This window comes from Tenrec ecaudatus, chromosome 1, assembly GCF_050624435.1.
Source record: "Tenrec ecaudatus isolate mTenEca1 chromosome 1, mTenEca1.hap1, whole genome shotgun sequence".
In the NCBI taxonomy this organism is placed as follows: Eukaryota; Metazoa; Chordata; class Mammalia; order Afrosoricida; family Tenrecidae; genus Tenrec; species Tenrec ecaudatus.
Genome location: NC_134530.1, coordinates 128,032,095 through 128,054,856, shown reverse-complemented (window position 1 = coordinate 128,054,856; position 22,762 = coordinate 128,032,095).

Below are 22,762 nucleotides of genomic sequence, written 5' to 3'. Positions count from 1 at the left end.
TGGTCCTCTCCTGCCCACACGCAGACTCTTGTGGCATCACACTGCCTCCTGCAGCACAAACAAGTGGCTCAAGAGCTGTTGAATAAAGGCCCGAAATCATCAGGTAAATGTTTCACTGATGTGCCTTTAAAAATAACCAAGAATCAATGACATTGGTTTTTGTTGTTGTTTTGTTTTCTCATGTTGCTTTCTTCCTGCTCTGTCTTCTTTTTGTACATATTATTATTTCTGCAGGTCCGTGTAGATAAGATAAACTGGATAAACTATCTGGAGCAGAGAACAATGGGACTGACGGTTCCGGAAGAACATGGGACAGGGAGACGTGGGGGAAAGGAAGTGGTGTTAATAAACCCAGGGCCAAGGGAATAACAAGTGACTGAAAATTGGTGGTGAGGAGGGAATAAGAGGCTTGGTAGGGCTCGATCAATGGTAATGTAATTGAGAGGAATTACTGAAACCCAAATGAAGGCTGAGCAGGATAGTGGGACAAAAGGAAAGTAAAAGGGAAAAGAGGAAAAAACAAGGAAGCAATGGGCATTTATAGAGGCATAAATTAAAAAGGCATGTATATTTGTAAATATATTTATAAATGAGGATAGGTAAATAGATCAATGTGCATATATTTAAAGGTTTAATATTAAGGTAGCAAGTGGACACTGGGCCTCCACTAAAGTACTCCCTCAATACAAGAATACTTTGTTCTATTAAACTGGCGTTCTATGATGCTCACCTTCCAAAAACGATCACTGAAGACAAATGAGTGCATAATCAAATTTGGTGAAGAAACCTGATGGTGCCCAGCTATCAAAAGACATCGTGTCTGGGGTCTTAAAGGTTTCAAGGTAAACAAGCAGCCATCTAACTCAGAAGCAACAAAGCCCACATGCAAGAAGCACAGTAGCCTGTGTGATCACGAGGTGTTGAAGGGATCAGGTATCAGGCATCAAAGAACAAAAAAAAATCATATAATTGTGAATGAGGAGTGCAGATTGAGGGCCCAAGGTCCATCTATAGGCAACTAGACATCCCCTCAATGAAGGGTCGTGGGGAGGAGACCAGTCAGTCAGGGTGCGACATAGCAAGGATGAAACATACAACTTTCCTCGAGTTCCTGAATGCTTCCTCCCTGCTCACTATCATGATCCCAATTCTACCTTACAAATCCAGCTAGGCCAGAGGATGTACACTGGTACATTTAGGAACTGGAAACACAGCGAATTCAGGACAGATGAGAGTGGTGATACTGAGAGGGTGGGGTAGGAAGGGTGAACTGATTACAGGGATATACATATAACCTCCTCTCTGGGGGATTGCCAGCAGAAAAGTGGGTGAAGGGAGACAGTTTAAAATATGACAAAATAATAATAATAATTTATAAATTATCAAGAGTTCATGAGGATGTGGGGAGGGAGGAGAAAAAATGAGGAGCTGATACCAAGGGCTGAAGTAGAAATCAAATGTTTTGGAAATGATGTTGGCAACTAATGTACAAATGTGCTTGACCCAATGGATGTATGTATGGATTGTGATAAGAGTTGTGCGAGCCCCAATAAAATGACTTTTAAAAATCTAAGAATCATTTATATTAATTACTATTATACTGTTTAAAAGATGGTCTTATGACACTGTTGAGCATGTGTTGGATTGGTAACCACAATGTTGGCAGCACAAACACATCAGCCAATCTATAGGAGATTGGTGGGGCTATGTGCTCCTGTAAAGACGTATTGCCTCAGAAACCCTCTACTGGGTCTCCCTGAGTCAGAATTGACTCAATGGTAGATAGGAGAGAGTGAGAACCAAAAGATTGGTGGCTCGAAACTACCAAGAGAGAAAGGTGTGGCAGTCTGTTTACATGATGATCGCAACCTTGTAGACTGTGGAGCAGGTTTGCTCTGGTCTGAAGGGTCCTTAGGACCATGCGTCAGAACCAACTGCTCAGTCATGGCATTGTTAGCTATTTAAGTGCTTCCTGCTAACATGGCTTGAGAAGAAATGGAAACCCTTTATTATTATTATTTAGGGACAAAAATTGATTAGTGGTTATCAGGGTTGAGAGAGTGAGAAGAAAGGAAAGCCATTGCTCAAAAAAAGGAAAAAAGAAACAGAAAGAGAAGGAGGAAAAGAAAGGTGTTATTGCATTTTCTCCAACTCATGGTGATGCTTGTGTGTAAAGTAGAGCTGTGGTCTTCAGGTTTTGGTTGTTGTTTTGTATAGTAAATCAGGTGATGGTCACATTTCAGGTGGTCAGTTTTGTCTTCAACAGCTTAAGTCACTCATCAGCATCCACAAAGGTTTGCCCTTCACCAGCTCCTTGATTGCTCTTCTCCCTCTTATGGGTTATGTCTCACACTACCCCAATGTGACCATCCATTCCCTACCTGGGTGCTTACCTTCTCTTCCCTGCTTGGCGCTCCAACCCATGTCAGCCTTCAGAGTCTGCTCCCTTTGCTAGGATGCCTTTCTCTTGGTTTTTGTTTGCTTTTTCCACATATAAGAAGGGTATCATATACTACTTGTCCTTTTATAATTGAATAATGTTCTCTATGTTCATCCACGTCATGAGATGCTTTGTGGGTTCATCACAGTAGTCCATTGTGTGCATGTACCAGAATTTCTTTACCTATTCTTCTGGGAATGGGCATTTAGGTTGTTTCCTTCTTCTTGCTACTGTGAATAGTGCTGTGTGCACATATCTGCCCATGTTATGATTCTTACTTAATAACATATATACCCAGCTGGTTTGTATGGAAATTTCCATTCCCGCTTGTTTGAGGTGGCACCATGGTGCTCGTGTATATTTACAGGCCGATCGGCAGTGTATGAGGTTCCCAACCTCCTCTCCATCTTTCCAGCATGTGTTATATTTTACTTTATTGAACTTGGCTGTCAATGTTAGTGTAAGGCTGTATCTCACTGTTATTTTGATTTGCGTCTCCCAGATGGCTAGTGATTGTGAGCGTGTTTTCATATGTTTGGGGGGTAGTTGGATGTCCTCTTTTCTGAAATATCTGTTAATGCCCTTCCCGTACTTTTAATTAGGTGGTCTTTTTCTATAGAAATCTTTTTTTCTATAGAAATCTGTCTGAAGTTTTCTATAGCTTTTTGAGATTAGCCCCTTGTCTGTTGTGTCATAGTTTAAAAATTATTCCCCACTCTTTGGGTTCTCTTTTCGGTCTTTTGATACATATAAATATTTTACTTCTAGTAGCTCCCAGTCATCTACTTTGTTGTCTATGTATGTGCTTCCTTCATTGTATTTGATAGTGTACCTGTGCGCTGCAATAAGGCCCATATGTTTATCCCTATTTTCTCATGGATGATCTTTATAGCCCTAGTTTTTTTTTTCCATTTAGGTCTTTGATACAACCTAAAGTCATTGTTATACATGAGGTGAGGTATTGTTTCTGTTTCATTCTTCTACAAATGAAAACACAATCTTATCAGCACCATTTGTTAGAGTATCTCTTTCCCATTTAATGTTCTCTGGTCTTTTCTCAAAGATCTGTTGTCTATAGGTTTATGAATTTATTTCTGGGTTGTTTATTCTGCTCCATTGGTCTATGGATCTACCATTGTACCAATATGAAGCCATTTTAACTATTGTGGCTGTGTAAATGTTTTGAGGTCAAAAAATGATAAGCCCACTACTTTATTCTTAGGGAAAAACCCACTACTTTATTTTTTTGCCTATCTTCAGATTCTTCCTCACCTATATGGAGTAAGTAATTAGTTTTTCCATTTCCTTCTTTCTTTTTTTAAGTTTGGATTCAGATTAGAACAGTATTGCATTTGTAGATCGCTTGGAGTGATATTGACATTTTCACAATATTGTCTTCCTATCCATGAAGCACATGGAGTCACCATGAGTCCCTGCAGACTCAATGGCAATGTGTTTGTTTGGTTTTTAGATACTGTATTTAACTTAAAGGGCATAGAAAGCAAGTGTCAATTAATTCATGTTCACAGGATATAATCTATATCTATACTGTATCCACACAGAAAATCTATACAGTTTGTTTTGTTGTATATTTGTTTCTATGTAAAAATGTATCCATCTGCAGAAAAGTAAAATTTTCAGCATTTCATGCATGACTACTTCATTTTTAATGCATGGTCATATCTTCAAATGAGACTATGTCACAGAGCGTGTACCACCTCTGCCCTTTAATACCTATTGTTTTTCTCATCTTGATAGCATGATCTCCTGAATAAACTAGATGTTCTCCTTAAGCTAACAAATGTAAGCCCTATTTTTAGAGAAAGCATATTATAAATACAAACTTACTTTGATAAAAGATTATCCAGGGGAAGTAATGTCACCACAGTGATGGAGTAAAAAAGGTCTTTGAATACTTTTAAAATCAAGCAGAAACTTTAATAAGCTAATTTTGCCAGAACTCTGGTAATCAGAGGCGCACAGCAACCGGGTGAATGTCTGGTCAATAAAAAGGCTTGCAATCTTCTCTACTGAATCTTACCTCTAGTTCACCTCAACTGATGTGACAGCACTTATTATCAGTCTGCAATCCTTGACTAGAGTTCTAAAGCGAACAGAGAACACAGAGAATGTGTTTGCCGGTTCAAACCTGCTCGGTGGAAACCAGAGAGACTGCAGGTGGGCACAGAGGATGCTGAAAGGCCTGTAGCTACCTGGGGTAAGTGAATGATAGGGACACACACTTAAAAGCTACAAGATGCTAGATAATTATTAAAGTTTCAAATCACTACTTCATTTATAAAAGTACTTTGAGGATTAAATTAGGTGACCTTTGTACCCTTTTCATTATTTAAAAATCTCACTGCACATCAGAGTCCAAGAAAACAAATATGTGTTGTTATTATGATGTTCTAAAGAATTGGTTTAGACGCCTAGTGACTGTGTACAGCAGAATGAAACAGTGTCTCATGCCATCTGCATGGCCGTTCTTACATTTGAGACCACGGTTGCAACCACTGTGTCAAGCCATACCCTTGAGTCCTTTCTGATTCCCTTCTACTTCACCAAGAATTATGTGCTTCGTCAGGGACTGGTCCCTCTTGATAACAGGTCCAAAGTAAGTGAGATGAGGCCTCACCATCCTCCTTCTTAAGTAACTTTTGGGTGTACTTCTGTCAAGACAGCAAATGTTTGCTTTCTTGGCAGTCTATGTTATATTCGATATTCTTTGCCAATACCGTAACTCAAAGATAGCAATTCTTCTTTGGACTTCTTTATTCATTGTCCAGCTTTCACATGCATATCCAGCAGTTGCGCATACCATGGCTTGGATCTGACACACATGAGAATTCCAAGTGGCATCTTTGCTCTGTAACATTTTACAAAGGTCAGTAGCAGAAGATTTTTCCAAATATAAGAGGTCATTGGATTTCTTGACTGCTGTTTCCAAAGATGTTGATTGTGAATCCAAGGAAATTATATCTTTGGCAACTTCAATCTTTTCTCAATGTATCCTGGCGTTGCTTATTTTTCAGTTTTCATGATTTATTTTATGTTGACATCTAATCCATAAGAAAACGCTGCAGTCTTTTATTTTCATCAGTTAGTACTTCAAGTCCTCTTCACTTTGAGCAAGGTTGTTTTGTGAGTCTTCCTCCAATCCTGATACTTTCTTCTCTGCTTCCCAAAAGTTTTGCTTAGGATAAAGATTTAAGTATAGTTAAAGGACACAACCCTTATGCGCACATTAAATCATGAAGTATCCTCTTGTTCTGTTCAAACAACTGTCTCTTGTTCAATATGCTAGTTCTGCATAAGCTCAATTGGTGTTTTAAAATTCCCATTCTTCATAATGCTATCCTCCGTTGGTTGAAATAATGAGAATTTCTTTTTATATTCAAGATATTAATATCTTCTCACAGTTATCTTCTAGTATTGAAGCCATAAGGAATTTTTTCCTGATAATATTCCAGGAATTGACTATCAAGACAGATATACATATTATAATAATAATATTAATTTTAAGGAGATTAACCTAATGAATTTTCAAGATCTCATTTTATACCCATAAAAAAAGATCTATGTAATTTTTCCTTTGCTTAGATAAAATTTTGCTGAAGAGTATAAAAGGGAATAAAATAAAGTACCTCATTTTGAGAAGTGGGGGAAACCGATACAGAGCTACTGAAAGAGAATGAAAGCAATATAGAATATTTCTCTGCACTAGTCAGATTACTAGGGGCCTTTCCCTGAGACTTGTTGATTCAAATGGTCAATATCCTCAGCTGCTAACTACAGGGTTGATGGTTCAAGCCCATTCAGAGGGACCTCAAAGGCAAACTCCAATGATCTACTTTTGAAAAATTGGTCATTTAAAACCATAGGGGGCTTATTTTTCCTGTGACATACATGGGACCAACATGAAACAAAATTGATTCCCCAGCGTTTTTTAAATTAACTTTTAATTGTTAATCGGGTGGTGCAGACAGAAGAAACTGGTTTTCCATTTAGCAATTCACACACATTTGTTGTGTGTCATTGATTGAAACCCTTACAGGGTATTTGACTTCCTCTATGCCTTCTTCCTCTCTCCCCCATTGTTTTCATTACTCCTGTGCTCATCACTCTGAGCTGGGTCCTTGGATAAGTGCTAACCTTTTGGACTTAAGGTGAGGATTCTCACACTGGGGCTAGTTCTATTGCAAACTGAATTCACGGAAGGGTGACTCAAGGCTATAGCCTTAGAGCTTCCATAAGTCTCTATTGGACCAGAAATCCTGGTCTCATTTATGATTTTTTAGTTTTGTTCCACATTTTCTCCCACTCTATCCAGAACCTTTGAATGTGATCCCAGCAGTTAGTAGTGGTAGCTGGATCTTTATCTAGCACACTGGTCTCTGGGTCATGAAGACCGATGTTTGCGCAACGATTAGCCTATTAGACTAATCATTTACACATGTCTTCATTCTCTTTGCCTCTTGACAGGTAGACACTAGTACTCACAGCTTAAATGGCTTCTCACATGTTTTCAAAGCCCTAGTCTACTCATCGAGATAGAATGTAGAACATTTTCTTTATGAATTATGTTACAGCAATTGGTATTGGTTATCTGAGATTTTTTTTCATGAGAGCAATTAATCTTCCAAACAAACAACCTAAGAGGATAAACAAAACTGCCTAATCCTATGAAGTCCCATAAGGAAATTGAACATATCACATTGATTAGGTACACAAGTGTAATATTCAGTTAATAGAGGGTTTCTTAACTATTTTCCAGACCTCCATAGAGGATTCCTCATTATATTACCTAAAATATATTTAAGTGGTTCAAAGCTAGTTCTATTTTATTAAAACAGAAGGCAAATTCACAATCATGTTTTCCGGTTATAAGAGACTGAAGCGACGGAATCTTCTGACCAAGATTTGGATCCTTTTGTCATTACTCACCTGGTGAAGCTAGGCCACCGAGGGGCAGCAAATTTCCTAGGAAACAACTTTTAAATCTCACTAATGGATGCCTCCTTAATATACCCAGAATGAACGGCATCAACTCTAACCCCAATCTGACACTGTAGCACATAAAAGAAGGAAAGTGGTGGATTGCCTGTTTCCCCAAATACCAACAGATGAGTGATTCAATTTTGCACAAGGGTATATTCCAGAAAACAATGGTTTTCATGCATTTCAGAAATCACCTAGCTCATCACCTGAATCTTTTTCCCATAAAAATAAAAGCCTGGACACAAAAAGAAGTGAACAGGTAAGGTGATTGAATAAGTCAAAATCAGGGTGATATTACTAAATATCACAAAAATTCAATCTACATGGACAGTATTTATATAAAATAAAATTTCTAAAACTCCTCTGCTATCAAGTCTATTCCAGCTCATAACAACCCTACAAGACAGAGTAGAATTGCTCCTGTGGGTTTCTGAGGCTGTAAATCTTCAAAGCACTAGAAAACCTTAGGTCATTTTGAGTTGGCATCAACCCCATAGCAGTGAGAAGTAAGTATTTAGTTACTATTTTATTTCAAATATCTGTACCACAAAAGATCAGTCAGCCCAGTGGTTCAGAGATATAATTTGAGGACAATTTCAAGTGGGCGCACTTTTCTGGTTGTTTTCCAATTAATTTATAAGATTACTTTTATTATTTGGTGACACTTTTTTTTCTAACCACCTGATTGGCACACTAATAATCTTTTCTTGGAACAATCAAATTTTGTAATTTTTTAATATAAAATGATTTCATTCCAAAAGTTCTGATCAAATTAAACAGAATCCTAATTAACTAGTAATCAAATTGTACAGCAGGCAATATTTAAGTTCTAGTATGGGACATTAGTAATTCTTTGTAGTAATAACTCCCTCCAGGGATTCAATGTGCCTTGTTGTGATGGTTTATAGCTCTCCAAACAGGATCTGAAGAGAGGAGGCAATGAATTGAGTGAAAGTCAGTTTCATTTGAGTCTTCTCTGACTCATGACAACCCGACCACATATGTCAGATGAGAACTGTGATCCGTAGGTGTTTCAGTGGCTGCCTTTTCAGAAGTAGATCACCAGGCCTTTCTTCCCAGGTGCTTCTGAGTGGACTCAAATCCCCACCTGTCAATTGGCAGCTGAGCAGGGTGAAAATTTTATAGGAAGAAGAAAAATGTATCTCTAATGCTAAGACATTGGGCTACGCAACTGCCTGCACTTGGACTGACCTCCCTAGCTACACAAAGCATGGAAAAGTCGAACATTTTGTTCTTAATCAAAAGTTAAAGTCATTGGGAGGGAAAAAGAGGAGCTGTTACCAAGAGCTAAGGGAGAAACACACACACACAAAAGAAAGAAAATGATGATGGCAACATATGTATAAATGTTCTTGATACACTTGATGTATGGATTATTATAAGAGATGTAAGAGCACCCCAACATGATTTATTAAATTTAGGAAAAAAATTAAAATTATTTTGAGTCAAATTTCATTCCTCTTGTAAATTCAACTCATTTAATTAAACTCAACTAAATATCATGTTTTTGCAAGGCACTAAACTCCTCCACTGCTCCCCGAACTACTCCCACCTCCCTGCAAAATGTGCCCCTGGCCATTGATTCATTAAACATGATCCAAAAGTCCACTTCTCGGTTCTTGCTCTCTCCCGGCCTGCTTAGTAGGCTCTATTTCATTAAGACCTTGCTGTGACAGAGTTACCATCATCCATCCCTCACCACTCAGATTTATTTCATCTCGAGGCTTAAGATGAAGGTTAAATGTTTCAAAGAATTAGGGGGAATTTATGAGAAAATATCTAGTTTCTCAGCACAGGAGGAAAAAAATTGAGATTCACAGCCATCTGTACAAATCAAATGAAGTCATTCGAAAGGACCCTGATCTTCCCTAGACACGGCTACATTAGCAGTCACGAGCATATACATTTAGATTCCACGGCCAAGTTGTCACAAACCCTCTGACCAATTCAAATCAGTCTTTTGTGCACATGTGCTCTTCTCAGCGTGATCAGAAGTAAGCCCAAGGTTGGCACTCTGCTCCGCAGAGAGCTACCTTCCCACACGGAGAGACAGCAACCCACCAGGGCCTCCCCTTTTCACACTCCGGATTAAGGAGGAACTTCTTACAGCGTTCTGTGTAAACTTTAGGAAGCCTCTAACACCCCCCCCCAACCCCAAGGTGTTCCCATGCTTATCCCCAGTCATGAAACTGCACTGCAGGTGACAGCTGCCCGTCAACGGCACTGCCACACCTGTCACGAGAGTCAATAAGTCGAAGGACACGTGTCTTCTTCTTTCGTTTAAGAGGAAACAAACAAACAGAAATCCTTAAATAATTCTTTCACCCTACGCTCATGAGAGAAAATCTGAAAAGAAAAATGCAATTTCAAATTCTGAGACACACAGCTGTAAACCTGCCTGCTACTCGCATCGGTGCAAAACGACAAGCCGTGAACTCAGAAATGAACAGCACTTCACAAAAGCATATTGATTTTCAATAAAGCCATTTACACATTTTTGCTTGAACTACAAGTCGCATGCTGTTTCCCCAAAGCTGTTGCCATGGATTTAAAAGTGTGGACAGTGTCCTCACTCAAGACAGAAAGTTGTCTTTGGAAATACTCTTGATGAGAAAAATGTTCCAACCTTGACCAGAGAAAAAAGGGGGAAATAAAAATGGACAAAATCGCATTTGATATTTTTCCTTGACTGGTTTAATTACTTGGGAAGGAGGAAAGAATACACAGACCTCCAGAACAAAAAAGCATTTGTTTGAAATACAGCATCACTCATATTGGCTTTGCACCACTGAGCCTTCCAATAGACGGAACAGGAAATTAAGAAGAGACTGCCTTGGGAAAGTATTTTACATCCTAGGTGAATGGTGATTCTTTTTTTTATTGTGGTTCTCCAGAGGAACACCTCAGTGTCCATTGAAAAACCAGAGCTCTTTTATGAAGAAATTAAACCAAAGGGAAAAAAAACCTGGTGTGATTTATTCTGTTGCCAGTCAATCTGCTGCGTTTTTATTGCTGTCGTGCCATAAACCACTGGCATTCCCGTGTTAAAGTAATAATGATAACGACCGGGAAAGAGGAGAATTAGACAATAAAATTTTGGGACTTTCTGTGCCATGATATTGATCTGTTGTTTCACCACTGCTGTGGACTGCTAAGTGATTGCCTGCCCAGTGTCCACTGTATCCCTTAGCGCAGGTGAGGCAGTCCTGCAGATAGATAACGGAGGCTTCAGGGAGGGACAGCTATTATAACCCAATGATGGCAACGCATCCCCTGTGACAATGATTGATTGGAAAACCAAAGCCAGCTTATCATCTGATGAATGAATCCCTAAAATGCGGCACACGCATACGACGGAATATTACTCAGCAACTAAAAGGAATGAACCACGGGCTTGTTCTACCATATAGGAAACTGAAAACTCAGGCCAAGTGAAATAAGCCAATCACCAAGGACCACATATTGCATGATTCTATTTCTATGAATCCCTTTCCACGTGATTGAGGCAAATCCATCGAGAGAAATTAGATTTCTAGTGTTTCCCAAAGTGGGCAATTCCCGGCCTGTGGGGGTGCTGGAAAGCCCCAAGGGGGCTGCAAAAGCAGTTGCCTATACTTTATTCTGGAGGATGGGATATAGTTGTTCATTGCCAGGGTATGCCGGATATTTTTTTGCTTCTGAAAAGGGGGAAGGAAGCCAACTAAGATTAGGAACCAGTGGATTGGTGGTTGCTTAGGGTTGAGGAGGAAAGCAGAGGTGGTCTCTGGAAGAGTTCCCCGCTGTCATGTGGATGGCTGGGGTTTTATTCCCAGACAGTGCATCTCCAGCACAACCATCACCCATCTGTTGATGGAAGTGGAAGGGTTGCCACGATGCTGCGTAGGTGTTCGCAGAGCTTCCAGACTACTGAAACAGGCGAGGAAAGGAGGCCGAGTGATACACTTGGGAATTGTTTTGCAACACTTTATTTTTTTAATATTTCAATGTGATTCTCCCTTGAAAATTTTTATTAGTTGGGATTTAATACATATAACATAGCATTCCATATTTCAATCATGTCAGAATTGTACAGTTGCTACTGCAATCAGTTTCCAACCATTCTTGTTATGCATGGACTCTTTGACATCGTCTCCCTTTTACCCCCCACCACCACTGTGCCCCCTGCCCCCGAACTCCCAATTCTACTTTCTCTTCCTGTAGGTTCATCCATCCTGGATTGCATACACCAAAAAATCAAAAAGTATATAACACCCTCTTGAAGCTGTGTGATATGCAACATTTGAAAGAGGTTTTGCACAGGAGAGTTGCCTAATGCAATGAATTGTTTGATCTCTTGACTTTTGTTTCCATTAGAATTGATTGTGGATCCAAACATGGGGGATTCCTGGACCTGAACTGCCAAATTGCTGAAAATCCTGGCCCAGCCCACTGGACACAAATGATCACACCCAGTGTCAACCAATCACAAACAAATGCCTCCAACAGAAGGAGGTGATGGTTAACAAGGACAATCAATATACATGGTTTGGGAGCAACCAGAACTCCCTTATTTTCCTACCCACTAATTCAACAGAAATGCAGTGAGCATTCATTCTTGCCAACACTGTGCACATGCCTGGGAGACCGCCATGTACCCCCTCATTGAGAAGCAAATAAGCAAGAAATGAAAATGACTGCTGTATGTGGAATTCGGGAGACAAACTGGGAACTGGGGATCAGAATAGTCAGGGTAGTACTTTTGTCTGGAACGTGGTTAGAAAGGCTGCTGCCAGGACATGGCCCCTGTCCCCTACTTCCAGCAGGCGCTATGTCTCTGTGAGCAAAGGCGAGCCTAGCTGAGGGGAGAAAGAGAAAGAGCTTCAATATTATCTCTCCAGGCTCTTTATAAAGAAAATCACAGTATCAGCTGCCCCTTACAGAGTAGTTTATGTTGGGTCTATTCGAGAGGAAAATCTCTCATTGCAAAATCAAGGGCGATTTCTGATAAGACATGTTGCCAAACATCAGGGATCAGATAGGTATAGCGCGGAGTGGTGCAAGGGTTAGGGTTAGGACTGGGATGGTACAAGAAGAAGTACTGAGGACGACGGAGACTGTGTGGGGCGCTTGAAGAGATAAACATTCCAATAATCTTAGGAAACAATCTGTGGGTCAAAATATATTTTTAAACTGTGTCTGTGGCTTCAATGGCCTAAGGATGCCATTTGCGACTCCTTTTCTGAGAGTTCATTTCAACAGCTGAGGCCATTTTATACCTTTGGTGAGCATTTTATAAAGAAATAAACATAAAAGTTACTATTTTCAAAAGTGAAAGGCAGAAACACAGAACTGTACCAATGGAACATTGTGAGAAAAAGTCAGAGGAATAATATCTTTGTCAGAAGTCGTAAAGGAAAAAGAACATTCAGAGTGCTTTTATTGGAAATGTTGCTGTAACCGAGAAGGCTGGAGCAGGAGAGGAGAGACAGAGAAGGCCAGGAGTCATAATTGAGACAGAGGGCCCCAGCCGGCGGTGGGGGTGGGGGTGGTTGCTGCTTGGCAGTGGCAACGTTTATTCTTGGGGAGGAAGACCCCAGCAGGTGGCAGTGGGCAGTTACTCATGCTCACCTATCCCCTGTGGAGTACACTGGCTTCCTTCCATATCCTCTCCCCTGCGGTTCAATATTTAGGAAGTGCGGGCTGAGAAAGTCCAAGCATGCCCAGAGAAAGCAGAGAGCTGTGTCACAGGAGCTACCTGCCCAGTCTGGACGGTTCCCCTCTGCCCGGGTCAGCAGTCTTTCCTCTCACATATCCACACAGCTAAGGAACGTGTGGCAAGATACTCAGTCTTATTAATAATTAGGAGTATGCAGATGAAATTTGCAATGATATACCAAAATCTTTCTGAATGGCTGAAATTAAAAATACTGAAAATAGCAAGCACTGGGAACAATGTACAGCAGCAAGGATGTTTACAGAGCACTGATAGGTATGCAAATCGGGAGAATCATTTTGGAAACTATGCAGAATTCTTTATCCAAGTAGAAAACATGTATACCTTAAGGCTCACCAATTGCTCTCCTCTATAGAAATGTATAGATGTCACTAAGACATATGCTTTGTAGCAACATTAATAATTTTTTAATATCCAAAAAGTGTACATGAGCCACAGGATGAATAAATGAATAATAATAAAAATAGAATGAGGTCTGTATATAATTTTTAGTTACTCGTCCTTTGTCAGATGGACAATCCCGGCAGGTAGCAATGAGCAGAATAAACCAATGGCACCTAACAACAGAAATAGCTGTTGGCAGGTGCTGTTGAGTCCCCTCTACTCTCGGCAGCCCCATGGGTCCCAGAGTAGAGCCACTCCTACCTGGGATGTCTTGGTTGTCCTGAGGCAAGAAGTTTACCAGGCTATGTCTTCTTTTGAGCCATTGGGTGGTTTTGAACCACCAACCTTTAGGTTAGTAGCTTAGTACAATCTATGCCACCCATGTGCCTTCTATAATGTATGAATACACATAATGTATATCTGTGGGTGTCACTTTACATCTTTAATGAATAATGTATAGTTTATGATATGTGATACAGCATAATAGTTATAGTGTACACCATGAGATGATTATACCTAAGGTATATGAGGGGAAGTAAAGCAATATTGTTACCAGAGTTCCACTTCATTCATGCCTAGATTTATTCCAAACAAATTGCGTTTAAACATGTCTCTGTGACCAGTGTTTTGCGGCAGACAATTTCTCTCAGTCATGCATTTGTCTTAGCAATGTTAGAGTAGTTTCAATAAACCAGATCAATCCAACAGTGCCTTCTAAGGTGGGGCTCTTGAGCCTGTTGAGTTCAAAGCAGAGAAGTCGACTCAAAAGGTTCTGCCAACTTCTGGTTGCGAGGGGGTTTCCAATGCGTAATCTTGATAGATTTTCTCAAAGGACCCAGGATGATCATAGGAGCTTATTTTGAAGGAGTTTTAATACAATTGGAGACTGCATTGATGAGAAAATTGTCAGAACGCTTTGCCAAAAATTTTTTATGCATCACCATTATCCATAGCACAGCTCATTCATAGCAAAGGCTGGACTATGAAAAATTCATAGGCAATTCTTACTCCAGCTTCCCAAACTCAAAGAACATTCAAAGGAACACAATTCGAGTCCCGTGAAATGCCAGACTGCAGTTTGGGCCTGGGGACATTCGAAGAGGGCAGATGCCTCTGGGGAAAGTCTCGGAGAGAGAAGACACTGCCTTCAGAAGTGGACAGACTTGGAGGACATGTCCAGAAACAATAGCTTTACAGATTGACATGCTTCCTTAAGAAAAGCTCAGTCTGGGTAGACTAGAGAAACATATTCATAAACACACATATGTGTATAAGAAAGAATTTTATATACACGAGCAGTTGAATATTCCGAAAACATCCCATCCCAGTCCAGATCAAACCCATAAGCCTGATATTAGCCCATAGGTCCAATACCAATGTATGAAGTCCTCTTCAGACTCACGAAACACATGCAATGATGGCGAGTGCAGGAAGATCACAGCCAGTGGGTGCAAAGTTTTGTGGATCCGATGGCATTTTAAGAATGTCAGCGCTGGGAGGAGACTCCAAGAGGCTCCTCCAGTTCCCAGGGCACGGGATTTATCAGAATAGCACCATGTGTCTTGTCAGTAGAGCGTCTCCAAGGGAGTGAGCTGAGAGAGAGAAAGAAGTGTCTCTCACCTCCAAGGAGAAGGCCATGCCCACCCAGAGGCCTCATTGGTTATATCTTGATTGACAGGCCAGACTCCACCCCTTCACTCATAATCCTCTCAAATCCCAAATTGACACCAGATCACGTAATTATCATGAGCTTTTGTTGTTAGTAGGGGCCATTGAGTCGACTCTGAGCCATAGTGACCCTCTGCACCACAGAATGAAACCCTGCCTGGTCCTGTGTCATCCTCACAATTGTCCTCTTCCTGAGCCCACTGATGCAGCCACTGTGTCCATCCATCTCGTTGAGGGCCTTCCTCTTTTTTGCCACCCTGCCACTTCATCAAACGGGATCTCCTTCTTCAGGGACTGCTCTCTCCTGACAATAGATCCGAAGCACATAGGACAAAGGCTTACCATCCTTGCCTCTAAGGAGCATTCTGGTCTGACTTCTCCCAACACAGATCAGTTTGTCCTCTGAGCAGTTCAAGGAGCACTTGCTTATCGCTGACTCTCATATTAGCTATATCTGTATAGATCGTAGATGGTAAGACATAGTATTGTTGCTGATATGTTGATGGATACCGTGGAATTGATTTTCAAGTCACAGAGGCATTGTGGGAACTGCTCCGTAGGGTTTTCTGGGCTATAATATTTTGGGGAGCAGATCTTTCCCCTAGGCAGGGGCTGGGTACGTTTAAAATGGTCAACCTTTCATTAGCAGTCAAGCACGTAACCCTTACTCCGCTAGGCCTCCTAAAAACAAAACAAAAAACTCACTGCCATCGAATCAGTTCTGACTCATCACGACTCTATAGCACAGGGGAAAACTGCCCCTGTGAGTTGCCAAGATTGTAACTCTTTATGGGAGTAGGAAGCCTTTCTCCTCAGAGCGGTTGGTGGTTTTCAAGTGCTGACCTGATGGATGGCAACACAAAGCAGAAGCTTAAGATAAATATAATATATTTAAGGTCTGATTTCAACATGTAACCTGTGTTAAAAATTAATAATGAGGTAATTCACACTTTTTCTAACTAAATCTTTAGAGCCTGGCATACACTTTATACTGATAGCGCATCCCCAGACAGACCAGCCAGATGTCAAGTGCTCAACAGGCATAGCTGTCTAGTAGCTCCGCATGGGATAGTACATCTCTCTCCCAATTAAACCAACAAACCACAGCTACGCATATGAACATGGAAGGAGCCCTGGTAGAGTAATGGGTTACAAGTTGAGCTACTAATGTTTAGGTCAACGGTCCAAAGCAAGCAGTTGTTCAACAACAGAAAGGTGTGGCTTTCTGTTCTCCTAAAGATTTACAGCCGCAAAATCCCACCAGGCCAGTTGTACTCAATCCTATGTGGCTGCTCACAGTTGGAGTCAACTCAATAGCAGGGCTTCTGCGACATGACTTCATCTCGTTCAGACACCTAACCCGTATTGTTGGAAGTCTCTTTGGAGAAGGGGGAGCGAATGGTGATTGGAAGGAGGCAGACTTAGGTGCTAGGGCCCTGACAGCATTCTGTTTATCAAGCCAGAGTGAACATAGATATTCACTTTGCAATAATCAGCAAACCAGGTATTTGCATTTTGTGCACGGGGCAGTATGTGACAACAGTTCATGATTTTACTATAAGGAAAAAAGAAAGAGAGATACAAGTGATAATCAAATAAATATAAGCAATCTCAAAAGCAATATGACAATCACACAAGCGGAGACCAAGGCGAGTACAGGGAAATCAACATTCCGTGATTGGTGTGTCTGGGGGTGATGAGTGATAACCAAGGGGAGGAGAGGGACACCATCGCGGAGGCTCAGAAGAGCAGCCCTCTGAAAACATCCAGCAGACATTCCAGAAGAAAATACCAGAACACCAAGTCTTTAATTGTGAAATGCATTAGTTCAAATCATACAAGAACGAGCATAGCAAAAATCCAATGAAAAAATCCCCCTCAGCTGGATCTTGCCAATAGACAGGTTTCATCAGCCTAGACCATGTTTAAAAGTTAATCACTGATCTGACATTTTAATATCAAGAGGGATCCATATTCTTATATTCTTTCCCGCAAAGAATAATGGGCTTTCACGGGCTAGAACTGTTCCTTCAGCCACTATATGTCACTCCTCTACTTTACCTGTGTTGTCATAGTATAAAGTAAGCATTTTATACTATGTAAACTGTATAAAATTAAATTTAAATGGACATTTCACTGGTTTCAAAACAATGAGCTGTTTCCAGAGATAATGATGTGTGAACTCCTGAGGCCAGAACTAAAAACCAAAGGCTTACTATTAAAATGAAATATCCTATAAGGATAGGGAAATAGATCTATGTACATATATTGATATGTTAAGTATTAAAGTAGCAGACAGACATTGGGCCTCTACTCAAGTTCTGCTCAATGTGAGAAAACTTGGTTCTAATAACCTGCCATTCCGTGATGCTCAGTTTCCTGACACAATCACTGAAGACAAAGCAAGTGCATAAGTCAATGTGGTGAAGAAAGCTGATGGTGCCTGGCTCCAAAGATATAACATCTGGGGTATTAAAGGCTTGAAGCTAAATATGCATGCATCTAGCTGAGAAGCACACTAGCCTGAGTGATTATGAGGTATAGATGGGATCAAGTATCAGACATCAAAGAACAAAAAAAGCATACCAATGTGAATGAGGGGACTGCAAAGTGGAGACCCGAAACCCATCTGTAGACAATTGGACATCCCTTTACAGAAGGGTCACAAGGAGGAGAAGAGGCAGTCAGGGTGCAGGATAGCACCAACAAAACATACAATTTTCCTATAGTTGTTGAATGCTTCCCCCCCCTCCCATGGTCCTTTCCCCAATTCTACTATACAAATCTGGCTAGATGAGAGTATGTACACAGGTACAGATAAGAGCTGGAAACACAGGGAATCCAGGACAGATAACCCCCTTAAGACCACTATTGAGAGTAGCAACACCAAGAGGTAGGGGAAGGTGGGGGAAGAAAGGGGGAACTGATCACAATGATCTACATATAACTCCCTCCCAGGAGAGTGGAAAACAGAAAAGTGGGTGAATCGGTCAGTGCATACATGAAAAAAATAATAACAATTTATAAATTATCAAGGGTTTGTGAGGAAGGGAAGGTGGGAGAGGGAGGGAGGAAATGAAGAGCTGGTACCAAGGGCTCAAGTAGAAAAAATGTTTTGAGGATGATGGCAACAGATGTACAAATGTGCTTGACACAATGGATGGATGGATTGTAATAAGAGTAGTATGAGCTCTCAATAAAATGATTTTTAAAATGTAACATCCCGCCTTTCCTGTAATCTCCAAAATTGTTTTCCTTATTAGCAGGAAGCATATCTTTACTTTTTAATTTTTAGTACATTTAGCTATTTTTCAAGCTTCTAGGTATTTTATAGGTTAGATATCCCTGAGCTAAGTGTGACGAGGCATCAGTGGAGGTAGCAGTTTAGGTCCTTTACTCCATAGTACTTGCCTGCTTCCAAGGTCATTCTAAATCCAAAAATCCCTGGAAAAGACATTGAAATGAATCATCACAACAACAGAGACTTCCAGAAAAAAAGAGAGAACTTTTCAAGAAAACCCTAATGTATTGACACAGCTATATGTAGAGATGTGAAAAATCAGTGAAACAACACATGCAAGTATGTTTTGAAAAATGTACTACACTGCGTTAATTGTGAGTACTTATTAACCAAAATGAACTGGAAATTGATGGTTATCAATAGAACAATAGGTTGAACACTTACTGAAATAGCACTCAACTTTCAGTTAGCAAATCAATATACTATGCTATATCCTGATTTAGGAATTATTCAAGTTATTCTACTCTATTTAATACAAGTGGAAAGTTCATGCTACTCCTCCAAGTTTGCCCAGCTAATGACTGGGTAGGAACTCGGAGAAAGAGAAAGAAATTGGGATCTTCAGGCTGAACTAAAACACAACTGAGACTTTTCAAAAAGTAATCAAACTCAAGCAAAGATTAGAGCACTATGCTGCCCTTCATTCACTCTTTCAAATCCCTCTGCTCTAGGTCGACCCTAAATCAGTCTCCTGTTTCTTTCCCCTATAGAATATTCCAGACCACCTTTAGCAGCCAGAGATTTGGAAGATAGGGACACCATTTCGGACCCCAGATGGATCTTGGTTCAAAACAGAGAGCACCAGAAAACTACTTGTGCTTTATTGAGCATGCAAAGGCCCTCTACTCTGAGAGTTGTGATAAACTATAGGGGACTTTGAGAAGAATGAGAATTCCAGAACATTTCAATGTGCTCATGTGGGACCTCTACATGGATCAAGGGGCAATCGTGAGAGCAGACAAGGGAATAATGCGTGATTTAAAATCAGGAAAGGTATGCGACAGGGTTCATCCTCATATCAGAGGTATTCAATCTATATGCCGAGAAAATCATCAGAGAAATGGGGCTATATGAAGAAGAATACGGCATCGGAAGCAGAGAAAGGCTTTTTAACAACCTGCAATATGCAGGTGACACCACCTTGCTTGTGGAAAGTGAGAAAGAACTGAAACACTTGCTGATGAAGATCAAGAATCGCAGGCTTCAGTGTAGATGACAACTCAATGCACAGAAGTCCAAAGTCTCGCAACTCAACCAACAGCTAACATCATCATAAATGGAGAAAAGGGTGAAGTTATCAGGATTTTGTCTTTCTTGGATTTGTAATGTTTGTGGAAGCAGCAATAAAGAGGTCAAAAGATGAATTGAAGTATATTGAAAAGCAAGGATGTTACTTTGAGGACTAGTTTGCCTGACCCATGCCACGGTATATGCGATTGTCTACTATACATGTTGAAGTTGGACATCGAATGAGGAAGACTAATGAAGAATGGAGGCACTGGAGTTGTGGTGCTGAAGAAGAATAGTGAAAGTACCATGGAAGTATGGCTGAAAGGACTCATCGAGGTCTTGAAAGAAGCAGGATCAGAGTGCTCCTTCGAGGCAAGGATGTGGGTGGGACTTCATCTTACATACTTTGGACACGTTGTCGGGAGACCAGTCCCTGGCAAAGAACATCAGGCCTGGTAAAGCGACGAGGCAAGGAAAACGAGGATAGCTGTGATGGAGATGGAATTATACCGTGGCTGCAACCATGGACTCAAGCATAGAAACAATCATGGGAATATTTGAAGAATATTAGTTAGTAGAGTTTATAGTTAGTAAAACTAGTCGAAGAGTTGTTGTTTCAAGCCCACGCAGTGTCTCCATAGGAAAGAAGACCTGGAAGTCAACTCTGGGAAAGATTCAACCTATGGAACCTTATGAGGAGGGTCTACTCTGTTACACTGAGTTGCTATGGGTTGAAAGTCAGCTTGATTGCACCTTACGACAACAGCATGGCCACGATCTATTATGTCTGTCATGTGCCTAGTACATTGATTATAAAATGCCAGCATGGATCACAATGAAGCCGAATCAACTCCTAGTGTGGCCTATTACCCCAGGCAGGCCGGGGAGCAAGCTGTGGACACCATGCCACCGGCAATCTCCAAGAGACCGAAGTTGAGAAGAGGCGAGGACTTTCCCCAGTCGAGAGCACGCCTTCCTTCCCTTCAAGCTGCCACCGTGTTCAGATTTCTGGCTCTTCACCAGTGATGCTGGTTGTATCTCTCCCGAGATAAAGGGCATTCTGGTTCACTGCTTCCGTTTACACCACTGTGAACAAAGCCACTTTGCTTGCTGTTCACCCCACAGCAAAGGCATGTGTTGACCATGGTCTTTAATTATTACATCTGCATAGAATGCACACAGTGAGTGCTAAGCCAGCCGGGTAGAGCCCTCTGGAAATCCGCCGGAGACACCTAGTGCCAAAGTGGACTCTCCCACACTAGCCGAGGAGGTAAGCATCCTTGACCTCCCTCCAGTGCCTGGAGCCATGAACTAGAACCAGGAGAAATTCCCCAAAGAGCAGGATTTTAAACAAGTGTTACCATTCGCTACGTCTTCTTTCTCAGAGAAAAAATAAATAAAAGCCAGTGCTACACAACCACTCTGTTTCACATATGAGTTTTCAAAAAGTTCATGGAAAAGTCTCTTATCTTGGAATCCCATTTTTCCCTGAATTAAAAAAAAATGTATTGTGAATTAGGTGGAGGTTTTACACTTCAGATCATCGATTTTGTATTCAACAGTTTAAGCTACTTTTCACCCCCCTAATAGCTTATCCTCACCCACTTTTGAAGACCCTTCTACCTCGTGTAGGTTACTGTCTTTCCCTTCATCCAGGTTGATACCTGCCAACCTCTAGCCTATTGCTTCATCTTCCTTCCTGCACCCTCTCCTCAGCCCCTTGGTAACCTCTGAAGTTTATTCAGTTCAGTATAAAGTCTTTGTTTTTTTTCCCCTTATAACAGTAGTCTCATACAATATTTGTCCTTTTGTGACCCATTTTGCTTAGCATAAGGTTCTCCACATTCATCCATAGCATGAAGTATCATCAGTTTTTAGTGAGATGCGTGTGTGTAGGTGTGTGTCAAAGTTTCTTAGTCCATCCATCCATGGATGGACATTTAGGTTAGTCCCATCTTCTGGCTATTGTGAACATTCCTGTGGTGATCACAGGTGTGCCCATGTCTGCTCAGGTTCTGACTCCTACTTCCTTTGGGTACGTGCCCAGCAAAGGGATAGCTGGATCATGTGACATTTCTTTCCCAGGTGTTCGAGGTAGCACCATATCCTTCCCTCAGTCATACATATTCACTGTCTCAGCACATTCTGAAGTCTTCTCCTATATATACAATGGAGGCAGGGGCTATGAATTGTCTTGTGTTTGCTAAATAAATCAATCAATAATAAATCCATTCCCCTGACCCCACCCCAAATTCTTACACTTTCATATCCAGCCTATTCTCTATCTTCTCTTGCTAAGAAAAAACTGAATGCAAAAGTTCCCTTCCAAGCATCTTCCTTGTTCTTTCTGCTGGTTTTCCAGACCTGATTTGATCCACTGTCCAAGACGCAGAGAGGTAAGTGCTCCCTGCGAACACTGCTTGATCAGCTCACTGAATCCTGTCTCTCCTGGAACCACGGACCAAGGCAGAACGAAAAAAAAACGTGCAAACTGGAGACTGTTTTCCCAATGGTGACGTGGACATCCAGGAGCTGCCACGATCACACTGCCAACGGCCCTGCTGTAACTGTTGTGTAAGAACAACTGCCACCTGGCCACCTGCAGGGGAAAGAGCAACAGTGCTGACAGGGGAAAGCAACCCATTGTCATTGAGCGACTGTGACTGGTAGCAGCTCTGGGGGACTGAGGAGGACAGTTGCAAGGAGTTCCCTTGGCTGGAAATCTTACAGAAGCCAAAAGCCACCTCTTTCTGCCACAAAGCAGAAAAACTCGGAGGTTTGAGCCACCTGCCTTTTGGCTAGCAGCCCTGTGTTTCAACACTGCCACACCTGGATGCCTCATTAGCAATGGTAGCCACTGCTTATTGAATGTTGACTTCCTGTCCTTTCAACAATTGAGGCAGGTGTTGTTGTTGATGTTGTTGTTGTTGTGAAATGGGACCCCGGGTGGTGCAGTGGCTGCACCTCGGGCTGTGATCGACATGGTCGGCAGGTCCAGACCACC